Source organism: Neovison vison, chromosome 6 (assembly GCF_020171115.1).
Source record: "Neovison vison isolate M4711 chromosome 6, ASM_NN_V1, whole genome shotgun sequence".
NCBI classification, from domain to species: domain Eukaryota; kingdom Metazoa; phylum Chordata; class Mammalia; order Carnivora; family Mustelidae; genus Neogale; species Neogale vison.
The window spans coordinates 193,978,285-193,991,103 of NC_058096.1; the positions used below are offsets into that span (position 1 = coordinate 193,978,285).

The 12,819-nt window shown below is 41.0% G+C and overlaps 1 protein-coding gene across 25 annotated transcripts in view; it reads left to right on the top strand.

Moving 5' to 3' along the window:
* CADPS (calcium dependent secretion activator) overlaps positions 1 to 12,819 on the top strand; it is a 472,977-nt gene that overhangs the window by 335,246 nt on the left and 124,912 nt on the right. The gene's annotated exons all lie outside the window — the stretch shown is intronic.

Consider the following 12,819-nt stretch of genomic DNA (forward strand, 5'->3'; position numbering starts at 1 on the left):
CATTCCATAGATATTTAATGATTCCTTACTGAGTGCCAGGCCCTCTGGTACACAGTCAGCATACATGGTGAGCATAAAAGACAGCAAACAAGGACAGGGTTACACAGAGATTGGTGCTCTGATGACAAGAAATAATATTCCATGCTAGCATTTAATAAAGGAAGACAGCTTAGACAGGGTGTTAGGATGGCAGGGAGGGTGTCCCTGAGGAAGAGAGGCTTGGGCTGAGAACTGAAGCATGTGTAGGAGTTGAGTGCTTCCAGGCAAAAGGAGCAGCATGTACAAATGCCCTGCTGAAGGAGGAAGCCAAGCACACTTCCAGAGCTGAAATAAGCTAGGTGAAGCTGGAAGGCAAAGATAATCATAACACTTACAGTTTAACCATGGAGCTGGGAAGAACTTCAGAGATCACAGTGTAACCAACCCCCTCATTTTATAGGTTTTATAGATAAGACTAGAACATCAGTTCTTCTAACTCCATACTAAGTACTCTCTTTCTTTAGACGTTGCCCAGCTCCTGGAGGAAAAGATCCATGTTCTGAATAATGCAAAGCAGCAAATAATTTAGGAACATTACCATTTGGCTCTGAAGACATGGAATAAATTTCCACATTACCACAGCCAGTTTACTATCCCGATGTATGTAGCCTCACATTACTAGGAAGACAAGCCTGAATTACCTCGAGCACCTCAACCCAGGAAAGGCACATCCAGGAAAAACTAGGTCTCTTCAGAAATCCAAAAAAGTTGGTGCGGTGGGGAAATTCACATGTGGGAGGGTCCCGATCTGACTGCATTTATTTTAAATCAGACTGTCAGTTATCTTCATCTTTGCAAGCTAGATGACTGAAATATCTGTAAGATTTGTCCTGTGCCTTTCTTTTCTCTAGCACTGGTAGGTTTTATGAGATGCAACTTCAACATTTAGAAGTAGGTAACAATAGCATTGTAGGTTTGAATATTTAACAGGCAAGAAGGTTTTCAACACCTCCCATTGTTACAAGGTTTGCTAGCCAGGCACATGACCTTTTATTTACATAAAAAATATTTATGAAAACTCTGATACCTGGGGAGTATCTGTGTATAACTCTGCTTTTTATAAATATGTACACTTTGATGACTATCTGTTACAGCCTCTTGGACTGAATTCTTTAAAGAGAGAGAGAGAAGTTGCATTATATTCTCTGGGTTGTCACACTGTATTCTACATATGTTACTGAATAAGAAAGTGTTATAAAATAATGAAGTGTTTTTGTAAACTCCCTGGTAAACATCATCATGAATTATGATACACATTGTCTGGATTTCATATTGTAAGACTGCCACTTGATTCACAGTTAGGTTTATACATCTTGTCATGGAAACAGTTTTGGATTTCTTATTTTCTTTTCAGTTCCGATTTTCCTTATGCAAGTTTGCATCTTTTTCTTTCTTCTTCTTTTTTTTTTTTTTTCGCTTATTATTTTAGTTTGAATGCGTTTGCTTTTGCTGTTTGATGCATCCTTCTTTTTCTTTCTTTTGTTTGTGCATGCGTGCGTGCTCTTGATTCTCCTGTGGCTGGCCGCCCTCTGTGCATGCCCCATGCAACTACCCCCTCTCCAAAGTCAACAAATGCATGTGTACCTTAGTGGGCTGCCACCAAATACAGACCCTCAAGGGAGCAAAATTCCCTCCCCATCTGAACCAGAGGCTAAAAAAGATACCAAAAAGGAATCCAAAAAAAGAAAAGATTACAAAGCCCAGGCAAATCCAGAGCCCAAAAGGTAAGAAGTTATGTGTGCATTGACTTGTGTTTTACGATGTCTGTGACATTCGCCCCATCTGTGCCATGACTTCTGCCCTACCAAACAGCAGGCTTTGTGTATTTCTGAAATTTCTGTTCCTTTAAGGTTTTCAAAGGTACACTTTAACAGAAAATCCTAGCAATGGGCAAAATACCATGCATTAGGACTGAATTTGAGTCAGGTGTTTAGTGACTCTTAAATATATTCATATTGAAAAAACTGAGCAATATGTAAACAGAATCATGAATCAGATTGCTTTTTTAATGGCATCTAGTTGAGGGCCTGGTACCTTACCAAGTCGTTCATAATAAGCAATCCATGCTTTATAATTCTGAATTTATGTTTAAGGAACAAATAGAATGGGTTATCAGAAGCCGGGTCTATACATTTATAGTAGCTCCATCATTTCTAGCAAACCCTTCTCATTTCCGCATTGATTTCATGAAACAAAGCTATCTTTAGATAATGATTTATAATAAAAACATAAAACCTATCACTAAATGAATGGCTCTTAGTAGAATCACTTATATAATGAGGTCACCTTGAAGCCAAGCTCTAAAATTCAAGTTCTAAAATTATATTTATCCTGTTTTGTTTTCTTTGTCCTTTAGGGCTACTCTCATTGTGATTTGATAAAATGGCAAAATGGTGGCTTTTCCCCCTTTTTAAACTAGATTTGCAGTTATTTCCAGGTTATCCTTATGTCCTCCTTCACCTTCTCTATCCTTGCCACAAATTAACATTGACATTTTTTAAAAGTTCTTTTTTAATTTTGAAACTGACATTCTGACCCTGACATTGCCAAGTGACACAGAGTTCACAAGCAAGTATGTTTTATGCTTCACTATGAATTTTGCCAGTGGACTATTTCTAGGTCCTAAAATATATACAGTTTACTTGTAGGCAAACTGAATGAAAATACCAACTTTCACTTCTTAGAGAATTTGGCAGGCTGTCAATTAACATGTCCAGGTCTGCTAGTGAAAGTCAAAGAAAGCCCTGATGCATTGTGGATCTCTGATTTTGAAACTTTCAGTATATAAGGATGGAGGTGAAGTGAAGTTTCTGTTTGTGTTTCCCTATGAGAGTCAGACTGCCAAGAGGGTAGAGAATAGTTACAGGAGCCTAAGCCTCTGGTTGCTGTCCAAGGTGCTGCTCTTGGAGTGATCAGCATTGAAACTGAAAGTGAACTGCGGCACTTGAACGAGCCTGCCCTGTGCCAGGAAAAACTATCCGAGAGGATCTTGAGTGGTACATTGAGAAGCTTATGTGTGTCCCAGGGTATATGTGTGTATTGATTTTTTTTTTAATGCAGAAGAAGTCATAATATTAAGTATCAGTTTTGTAGCACTCCACAGTTTATACTCATACATTCCATCAGATTTGCTATAACATTTTCAGGTCAGCTATTTTTTACATCCACTTTGCAGAGGATGAAACTGAATGTCTACAAATATAAGTGGCAAACTCATATATTCTGAGTCCAAAGCTCTTCCTCTTTGCACTACATCAGCACTGTGTATAGATTCTAGAAATCTGAGATTTCGAGTCTGTTTTGCATGAATCTGGAATTATATATCGTATTTCTGTGCCTCAGTTTTCTCATCTGCAGGAAGAACTTATAGAATCGTAGCATCGTGATATCCCGTCAACCTCTAAAATTATCTTCTGTGAGGGGCACCTGGGTGGCTCAGTAAGTTAAAGCCTCTGCCTTCAGCTCAGGTCATGATCCCAGGGTCCTGGGATCGAGCCCCACATTGGGCTGTCTGCTCTGCAGGAAGCCTGCTTTCTCTTCTCTCTCTCTCTCTCTGCCTGCCTCTCTGCCTACTTGTGATCTCTGTCTGTCAAATAAATAAATGAAATCTTTTTAAAAATAAAATAATCTTCTGTGGGTTACAATAACAAATGAAATAAGCCATTGTCATATCCCTTAAATAAAGTTTAATTCAGGTAAGGATAATTGCTGCCACTTAATAAGTGCTTGCTATATACCAGGCACTGTGTGAATATCTGTTTAGACTCACTATCTCATTTTATCTGTATTACATCCCCGTGAAGTATTATTACTTGCTTCATCTAACATCTAAGGGGTTTGAAGTTCAGATAAGTTCAGTCACTTAATCTGTAGCAAACAAGTACCTGATCCTCATTCAAACACAGAGAGTCTGACTTTGGAGCTTGCATTTGTGGATTTTGTAAAATGCCAAATTCAGCCATTTGATAAGAGTTTCAACATTTGCAGGCTAGATACTATAGCAGTCATCTGAACTAATTAAAGTATTTTCCATTTTCATCCTAAAAATGTCCAAAATCAACATGGTTCCCCTAGTAATTCTGGCCTTGTGAAGAGAACCAGAGTGTATCTGGAGTTTTAGACCACATAAGACAGAGTGAGCCTCTTTTGAACATTATTTAATAACCTTTTGGTTTAGGGAAACTATCTTCCTAACCACTTTTACCAGGATGAACACTATGTGCATTTGGGGGTATTATGGATTCTTTGGCCTAGATTGGGAAGGCAGTCATGACTCATGGAAACTAATTGCCCTTTAACTGAATTTAACTGGACAGTAGAGCCCATTCCTATGTCACCTCACAACCAGCTTCAAATTAGGTAAAATACAGTTTTTACATAATTATTAACTTCTTACCTATTAAAAACTAGCAGAGCCCTGCCCTGTTGCAGCTGAAAATCATAAATGACCACTCAGCTGTTGGTGACTGACTTTCTCCTACATTTTCTGGAAGCCTTACCGCATCTCCGTGTGCCTATGTAAATCCACGGCATCTAATCAAAAGTAGACACATGTGGTCAATCAGGAAGATGATTGCTCTTTATAATTCCAGGCACTGGAAGATATGGAACCATCCATATATTTTGGGATCTTATAGAACAGTGGTTTTTGATTCGGGAGAGGAAGGGGTGATCTTTCCCCCCAAGGGACATTTGACAATGTCTGGAGACATTTTTTATTGTCATCCTGAGGAGGGGAGGACAATAGTGGTACTAATGTCAGCTAGTGGGTAGAGGCCAAGGAAGTTTCTAGATAGCCCACAATGCACGGGACACCCCTCCACAAAGTCCAAAAAAACAAACTCCCAGGTGATGGACTGAATTTCTCCTTTTTACTTGGATTTTTTGTTTCCTTTACACAAACTTATTCTGTGTCTGGAGGCAGAAGAGTTGCCACCACTGATTTTCACCTTGTACAGTAGTAGTTCTCACACTGTGGTGTACATAGAAATCACATAGGGAGCTTGTTTAAAAAGAGACTACTAGATCCTAGCCTCAGATAATTTGATTCAGCCAGCCTTAGATGGAGCCAGACATCTGGGCTTTTAATCAGTAATTATACAGCATTTGGTCTTCAGATCTTGCTTAGTTAAGGCCTTGGTTTTCAAACTTGGCTACACACTAGGATCACTTGGAGAACCTAAGAAATTCTACTGTACTGGCCCCACCTACAGAGGTTCTGATTTAATTAATCTGGGATATGGTCTAAGCATTGTGTTCTGAAAATCTCCCTTACTGATTCCAATATGTAGCAATGTTTAAGAACCACTGTCTCAATCTGGCGCTTGGCCAGCTCTCAATTTTGGCTCAGGTCATGATCCTGGAATGGAGCTGCACCTTGGGCTCTGCACCTGTCAGGAGGTCTGCTTGAAGATTCTCTCTCTCTCCCTTTCTCTCTGCGCCTTTTCCCACTCACACGCTGTCTCTCTCTTTCTCTCTGTCTCAAGTAAATAAATAAATCTTTTAAAAAGAACCACTGATTGAGGGAACATGAGTTTGGGACAGCTCTTTAAAACTGAACCCATTTTCTCAAAGAGAGAGGAAAGAAAAAGAAAATATGAGTATGTTCAGCTGGTTGCACTTGGCGATCATAAAACCCACAGATGTAAATCGCTATATCTTCTAATTTTTAAATCAGCTCCTAAGGTTGCAGTACTTAATTTTCACCATAATATTTTTAGTATTCTTTCTAGATGACATTTAGATTAGCATCACTTTGGTCACTGTCCCACAGTGACAAGGCAATCAAACAGCTCTGATGATTGCAAGTTGCGTCAATGTTCCTTGGATCCCTTTATTATTGGGATTGGAAATTTTTCTCATTTACATTATTATTTAACATTTCTTGAATGCCAGTGCTGCTCTTCACATATGGCCTGTGTAGAAAGTACATTGTATCAGCAATTAACAAATCCATAATGCCAACCGCCCCAATCCAAAGTAAGCTGCATAGATTAATGAGTCTGCAAGCAGATGTAAGAGAGCAGGAGTTCTAGAAATCTTTGAAAACGCGTCCCAGGATTCTTTTGGGAGATGTGTCTGGAGCCAAGGTGCTGCTTCTGTGCAGAGACTCTGTGATCCCTGTGGGTTAGATTTGAGTTACTGAACCATCCGAAGGAACTCATTTTTCTTCTCTGTTACTCCACCAGTCCCCTTAAGTCAGTGAGTAATTCCATCCACCTGGCTTCCCAAGGTAGAACCATGGGAGCAGTCCTTCTCCCTCAGCACATCCCAAGGTAGAACCATGGGAGCAGTCCTTCTCCCTCAGCACATCCCAAGGATTCAATTACTATGCCTGGTCAGTGCCCTTAAGTATCTCTCAAGCCCATCCACTTCTCCTTCTCTTCAGTGCCACTACCAGAGTTCAGGTGTCTGTCTTCTCTCCCCTGGAGCACAGAAAATGCTTCATTGACCATCTCCTTGCCTCTAGTGTTGGTTCCTCATTCCCAATCCATGTTGTATAATATTTTCTTTTATTTCTCTTTTGTGAATGCCTTCCTGGAAGTAAATCAGTCATTTTTGCACATGTAAATGTTTCTCTTTCACTCCAGTCTCATCTTTCTCCCCATTCTCTCCCTCTCTTCTTATTCTCACTTCCTTCCTCTCATCTCTATCATACACATACACTCCTTAAGATATGATGTCTAGTGCTTTTTAACTCTCCCTTCCCAAAAGAGGGGAGGGAGAAGACTGTGTAGCAGGGATGATTCAGTTTTACTGATCTCTGAATATAGCACTTCAGTAGCAAGCAAGCATGGATAGGGGAGGACAGTGGCCCCCACATTCTTGGTATAATGTTCCACACTCACATAAGACATTAGTGTGCTTGGGGAGGTGTGGCTGGTTGGCCTTCCAGCTTTGAGCAGGGGGTGGCCTTGCATACGTAACTGAGTCATGCTCTTTAAACTCTATTTTTTTGAAGATTTTATTTATTTATTTGACAGAACGAGAGCATAAGCAAGGAGGAGTGGCAGGCAGAGGGAGAGGGAGAAGCAGGCTCACCGCTGAGCAGGGAGCCCAATGCAGGACTCGATCCCAGGACCCTGGGATCATGACCTGAGCTGAAGGCAGACATTTAACCGAATGAGCCACCCAGGTGCCCTACTCTTTAAATTCTAAAGAAGCAAGCTTATCTAATTGGGAATACTTGGGGGTGGGTGTAGGGAATCAAGCACATTTCAAGCAAAAGTCTGCATCCCGAGGAGCAATTCTCTTTAGATCTTATATTCAAACTTCTAAGCCATGTGATTCCATTCCTAAAGGAAATCTGCCCCATGAAAACAGCAGATTTGGGGCATCTGGGTGGCTCAGTCGATTAAGCGTCTGCCTTCAGCTCGGGTCATGATTCCAGGATCTTGAGATGGAGCCCTGCATTGGGCTTCCTGCTCCATGGGGAGCCTGCTGCTTTTCCCTCTCCCTCTTTCTGCTCTGCTGCCTGCTTGTATTTCTGTCAAATAAATAAATAAATTAAAAAAAAAAAAACACAACAGATTTTCCAACTCAGACATAAACTCTTGTAGAATGTGCTGAATTACTTGTTCCATTGGAGCAATCTTTCCGGCCCATAGCAAATCATCAAGTAATAGCATTTCCTTTCTAAAATTTCAACCTGTGTCCTCATCCTCTGGTCATTGAATTCACTGGGGTGAAAACATATTTTCGGATGTCACACCCTTTCCAGGGTGGTTGTGATACCAAAAAAACAACGCATATTCCTGGTCTAACTACTCAGAAGTCTATACATAGAGAGTAAGGGTAGAATCTAAAGCCTAGTTGTTTATGTTTGTCTAGAAACAAATGAACAAAAAACCTATCTCTTCTCCTATTCCTCAAAGAGAAAAATCTGTATAGTATCAATTTGGAAATTGATCCTTCTCTGGGAAAAAAAAAAATACATGCTTTCCTGCAATGCATACGTTTTATACAATTTCTTTTTTTTTTTTTAAAGATTTTATTTATTTATTTGAGAGAGAGAGAGACAGTGAGAGAGAGCATGAGCAAGGAGAAGGTCAGAGAGCGAAGCAGACTCCCCATGGAGCTGGGAGCCTGATGCGGGACTCGATCCCGGGACTCTAGGACCACACCCTGAGCCGAAGGCAGTCGTCCAACCAACTGAGCCACCCAGGCGTCCCCGTTTTATACAATTTCTGTAATCGCCTCTGAGGTTCTCCATTCAGCACCTGGACTGAGCCTAAACCACTTTGACTCATGTCCCTATATCAGTAGTATCCATATTCTTTGAGATTTCTTCGGTAGGGAGAGATTTCAAGCACTCCCCTCTTTAGAGAGAGCAAAGATACCTTCTGATTTTGTTGGGTTTTAGCTATGTGTTTAGAAAAACAGAAAACAAGTCAAAGAAGACCTCACTGATATATTTTTGCCCTCTCCAATCCTCTTTCTCAAATTAATAATAGCCAACATCAAGAAGCTTCAATGCCCATTTGTAAGGTTGTAGAAACTGCTTGTTGTTGCCTCCTATCTTAGTCTTTGTGAAACAAACACTTTGATATATTTGTTTTAGCAGCGTGTCTGAGCCCCAGGGCATCAGGGCATAATTAGAAAAGGGGTTTGGGCTGGAAGGAGAGGAGAGGAAAAGGAAAGGCTGGGCTTTCATAATGAAGCAGTGGCTATTGGATGTGAGAGTTCTAATTACAGTGTATAATTAAGCTAGAGATTATAGAAGCCATCCAGATGAGCAAGCAGTGATGTCTACTTTTGAGATGATAATGTTTTGGTGTTCTCTTGAATTTGTAGTTATTAGCCACTTGAAAGAAACAAAGGAAAATATTCCATTCTAGGATTAAATTCAAAGGTGTCACTCCAAAAGTTGTAAGGAAAAAGAGTTGCTAGAAGTCATTTTAAAAAGAGAGGTTAAGAGAGTGTGTTTGGCCTCACGTTCTATTTAGGGAGCATTGCAAGGAACATCTACTAAGATATTCTGTCCCACTCTGGCCCTTTAAGCTTTCATGTTTCTGGGCTGGAACAATTTAGTAGCAAGTAGGATTCAGTTATCATGCTTGTTTAAGGACATTTGCAGGGATCCATAATGCGGTCTGCAGGCATGCATCCATTTGGAGAGAGAGAATATATCATGTTTACGGTGCCTACACCAGCATATGTGGACATTTGCATTTGGAGAGAAAGTATATTCCCACTTCAGCTGGAGTTCTACCCCTTGTTGGTAGTGATTGGAGATTAAAGCTGGCTGTATGCAGAGAAGTGGACCAGATACTCTTCCTCTTTTGAATCCATACATTTTCTTTCCCACCTGGGTTCCACACTTGATCACTAAATAGATGCAATATCAGAACATATCTGTCACTGTAAGCTTTCAGTTAATTTAGTGACCTGACCTTGAAAAGATACCTAACCTTCCAAACAAGGGTTCTATGTCCCAGCTTTCAACATAATGTGGAGAACTGGGCCAGCAGGGTAACAAAACACCAGGAATCTGTGAGCTCACTTGGGTGTGTAGGAACAGTTTAACGACCCAAGGAGATAAATTCACTTTCACAAAGCCGCTGCCACTTGGTGTCTTTGACTAGATTATTCACACTTAATTTCAAATATCAAAATAAAATCTTTCACTTAATCATATTCAATTACTCCAGTAATAGATATTAATTCATAAACTCTATCCTGGAAGCATTTGGGGAATGGGGGAACACTCCGTTTAACTAGTAACTGAAAGGATGAGCAGCTGGGTTATGGTAGTTTCAGTCCGGCAAAAAAAAAGGAAGACCCAACTCTAGATAAATTATTATTTGTGACATGGCTCAAGATGGGAGAGTGTGAGGAGAGTGAAGGTGACAGAACTGCTGCTGACCACAGTGACAAGGACTTGAAGAGCAGCCGACATGACATCTTTCCTATCGTGCTGCCAAAAATGTCAACTTTGTGAAGGACAGTGAGAAAATGGTTTGCCAAAAATGTGAAAGGTGGATTCAAGAGATGCCTGCTGTGTCAGATGTGATATAGTCTGTCATGGCTGAGAGACCCACTTCTGGTGGCAGGGGTGTCCTGCAGGTGGGGGAGCATCCAGTCTCTGACAGGGCTCCAAAAATGACTGCACTTGACCTGCAGGTGGTCTCAGGTTTGCAGGATCATGATATACAAGAAGTGAGCTGTTAGCCAGTGTGCAGTTAGGTGGAACCAGAGACCCGGGACCACATTCATTTCCTTATCCCGTGTGTGTGTGTGTGTGTGTGTGTGCGTGCGCGTGCACACGTACACATGAGCACACATGGGATTTTAAAGCTAGGTTCAAAGACATCACACACTTCTACTATGAAAGCACATATCCCCTCCTTCTACTAAAAAGGAGGAGATACGTGCTTTATGAACTCACATCAGATTAGTATAAGTAAGGACTAAGTCTGGATCATTTATCATTTGAGTTTTTGGGGGTGTGATGTTGGGAGCCTCAAAGAAAGGGAGAGGAAAACTGGAGTCAAGGCAGCTACAGAAAAGTAGGTAATAGGACAAAAGCAGCCCTTAATGGCATATTAAAATAACCTGGGGAGCTTTAGAAGTGAAAGATGTCTTGGCCCACTTGACACATTGAATCAAGAGCTTGAGGATGAGACCTCTCAAAGCTTTCACATGGTTCTAAAGTACAACCAAAAATTAAGAACTACTGACTATGAGGACGGTCTGTTTGGTCAGGGCACAGCTGCTAGGGTGAGCAAATTGCACCTGTTTCTTCTATGTTTGCAGTATTTACCCCGTGTGGTTTCTCTGTGTGGTGTCCGGTTAGCTGAGCTTAGGTCATAGTCCTGCTTATGTGTGCAGTGACTATGAAAGGCAGACACTGGTTTATAGTAGGGCCCTTAAAATAAACAGCAGGAAAATAGGATCCCAGTTTACCTGCCCCCCCACACCCGCATCGAGAATACTCACAGTGCGGCCAAGGTCATTCCTCCAAAGGACATTCAGATGTTAAGAGGCAACAGTGGATGCTAAGAAGCCAAAAAATAAGAGGGCAGAAAATGCACCATTCAGGACACAGGAGGATGGGGGATTTGGGGCTTCTAAATATGTGTTCTAAGTAAAGACCCATCTCAGCTTGGGATTTACTAGTTAGGAATTTAAAATCCAACTTTATCCCTCTTCTCTCATTCTTTGTGACTCCTTAAGTGTTAGAAGTATGGGGAAGGGAGCAAGATCCAGAGCCAGTTTTATTACAATTATAGAATCACCTCCAAATGTTTCCAGAAAAAAAACAAAAACAAAAACCCAGGGCTTCTGAGAGATACCAATACAGTTCCTCTATTTATTTCACAACTAGCACTGCTTGGGATGCTACCTTGAAACAGTGCATACACCACATTGGAGGGGGTTATGGCTTTGTAAATGGACCATTACACTTGGAGAAGATCTCTTCTTCCAAACTCACTCCAATCCAGGGGAAACTGGTAACCCTGAATCAAACTTATCCTTTCAGCCACTAAAAGAGCGACCCACCAAATATTTCCTTGCTCTAAAGCACAGTCCTCAAAGTGTGGCTCCTGCACCAACAGCATCAGAGAACTTGTTAGAAATGCAAATTCTTGGGGCACCGGGGTGGCTCCATTGGTTGGCCGCTGACTCTAGTTTTCAGCTTGAGTTGTGATCTCATGGTCAGCTCTGGGATTGGCAGGGAGTCTGCTTGAGATTCTCTCCTCTCCCTCTGCCCCTCTTCCCAGACTCTTAGGCTCTCTCTCTTTCTCTCTCTCTCTATCAAATAAAGATTTAAGAAAAAAAAGAAGAAAAGCAAATTCTCAGCCCCATCCTCCAGGTAATTCTGAGGCATGCTCAGGTTTGAGGGTTACCTCTCTAGGAAAAGTATTTTATTACTTCTGTGAGAATAGGGTTCCCCAAAATACTGAGCCAGGATTTTTAGTTAGTAGCTCCATAGAAATCTAAGCCTGTGTAATTAACATTGACATGTTATAGGGATCAACAGAAAATAAATTGACAGAATTTTCTTCCAAAAATAATTATGTGAAACTCAATCCCCAAAAAAGATGAATTTTTTTTTAAGATTTTATTTATTTATTCGAGAGAGAAAGAGAGAAACAGCACAAGAGAGGGGAGGGTCAGAGGGAGAAGCAGGCTCCCTGCTGAGCAGAGAGACAGATGCGGGACTCAGTTCCAGGACTCTAGGATCATGACCTGAGCAGAAGGCACCTGCTTAACCCACTGAGCCGCCCAGGCACCCCCCAAAAGGATATTTTTACTTTCTTTTTTTTTTTAAAGATTTTATTTATTTATTTGACAGAGAGAGATCACAAGTAGGCAGAGAGGCAGGCAGAGAGAGAGAGGAGGAAGCAGGCTCCCTGCTGAGCAGAGAGCCTGATGCGGGACTAGATCCCAGGACCCTGAGATCATGACCTGAGCCGAAGGCAGCGGCTTAACCCACTGAGCCACCCAGGCGCCCATATTTTTACTTTCTAATATAATTCCAACCTATGATCTTTGGCAAATTTTATTATTCCTGCTTGTCTCTTCCTCAGTTTGTAAAATAACATCCTCTATCCCCTGTACCATTCTAGCACAATTCTGGCAACTGCAAACAAATTTGCATTCAATGTCAAATCATAACTTTTTTAATCACCTGTTTTTGTTGGTGAATTCTGTACTACTTACCTTCCAGACATAAAGTTAGTTTGTTTCATTTATTTTAAAGGAAAACCATTCACACTGACATAGGCAATTAAGCAAATTTAAGAAAAGAATACAATTTTTAGTCATGTACCTTTT